This window comes from Octodon degus, unplaced genomic scaffold, assembly GCF_000260255.1.
Source record: "Octodon degus isolate 3935 unplaced genomic scaffold, OctDeg1.0 scaffold00130, whole genome shotgun sequence".
In the NCBI taxonomy this organism is placed as follows: domain Eukaryota; kingdom Metazoa; phylum Chordata; class Mammalia; order Rodentia; family Octodontidae; genus Octodon; species Octodon degus.
In genome coordinates this window covers 212,633-214,062 of record NW_004524706.1, presented here as the reverse complement: position 1 = coordinate 214,062, position 1,430 = coordinate 212,633, and the positions used below count along the sequence as shown (strand labels likewise).

General features: G+C 46.1%; 1 pseudogene; it reads left to right on the top strand.

Annotated features, from left to right (window-relative positions):
* The first annotated feature begins 764 nt into the window (after nt 1-764).
* Nucleotides 765-864, top strand: LOC111812579 (annotated as a pseudogene).
* Nucleotides 865-1,430: the final 566 nt, after the last annotated feature.

The window sequence follows — 1,430 nt, the reverse complement described above, 5'->3', positions numbered from 1 at the left end:
ATCCTAGGGGCTCCCAACTCCAAGCTCCAGCTTCTAGGAAGCCAAGGGAGAGGAGAGGAGAAGGTGGCAGAAGACAAGGGAAAGGAGTGGAGGCTACTGTTGCCACCCGGGAGACCAGGTTGTCAGCTTTGATTTTTTTTTTTTTTTTTTGCGGAACCGGGGATTGAACTCAGGCCCTTGTGCTTTCCAGGGAAGCGCTTATTCTACTGAGCCATCTCCTCGACCTTAAGCCAGGTTGTTTCCCTTCATTCCTTCAAGAGCTTCTCCTGAGCCGCCCCTCTGCACTCCAGGCTTCCAGAAAGACTAATCACAGATAATCAGTGATCCCACTGTCATTCTCTTTGCTGAATGCAGTGTGGAAAATGGTTTCCCAAGTGTTAGCTTCTAGGTGCAGTTACTTGGGAGGCCTGGGAGAGGATCGCTGAAGCCTGTCTATGAGTTTGAGGTCAGCTTGAGCAGCATAGTGTGACACTGTTTAAAAAAAAAAAAAAAAAAGTCTGTGCTCATGGGCTGGCAAGATAGCTCAACAAAGTAAGCACCTGCTTAGGCAAGTGCAAGGACCCTGGCTCAATCCCCTACAACACATGTCATGCAGGCCCCACCCCTGGAGATGCTGCGCTGGCCTCCGAGAACGGGGTATATTGGTACATGCCTGTAATCCCAGCCACTGGGGAGGCTGAAAGCAGGAAGATCACTAAGAGTCCAAGCTGCACAGTGAGACCCTGTACCAAATATATTAAAAATAAATAAGTCTCTGCTCACTTCAGTAACTTACTTCTGCTCACTAAAATTGGAGCCATATAGAGATTAGCCTATCCCCTGTGCTAGGATGACAAGCAAATTCATCAAGTGTTTAATATTTTTTAAAACTTTCTAGGGGCCAGGGAGATAACTTAGTAGAATAATCGCCTGCCTGGCAAGTGCAAGGGCCTGAGTTTAAGCCCCAGTTCTGCAAAGAAAAAAACAACAACAACAAAAAAAAACAACTTTCTGCTCAGGCAGGTCTAGTTGCTCAGGAGGCTGAGCCAGGAGGAGCATTGCAAGCTACAAAGTGAATTCAAGGTCAGCCTAAACTGCATAGTGAGACCCTCAAAAAGCAAAAAAAAAAAAAAAAAAATCCAGCCTGATAGCTTAGCAGTCTAAAGTGCCTGCTTAGGCAGAGCACAGTGGCCAGGGTTTGATCCCCAGCGTGCCTTGCAGGTCCTACCCCGGGGCCCACTGAGAGGGTGACTGAGACTGGGCATGGTGGTGCGAGCCAGTAATACCAGTGCTTGGGAGGCTAAAAACAGGAGGATCACTACAAGTCCAATCTGTGTAGTGAGACCCTGTAGACCCTGTACTAAATATAGAAAGAAAAAAAAAAAAAAAACCTTTCTTTTTTTTTTTTAAACCCTTTCTTTTCTTTTCTTTTCTTTTTCTTTTTTTTCCTT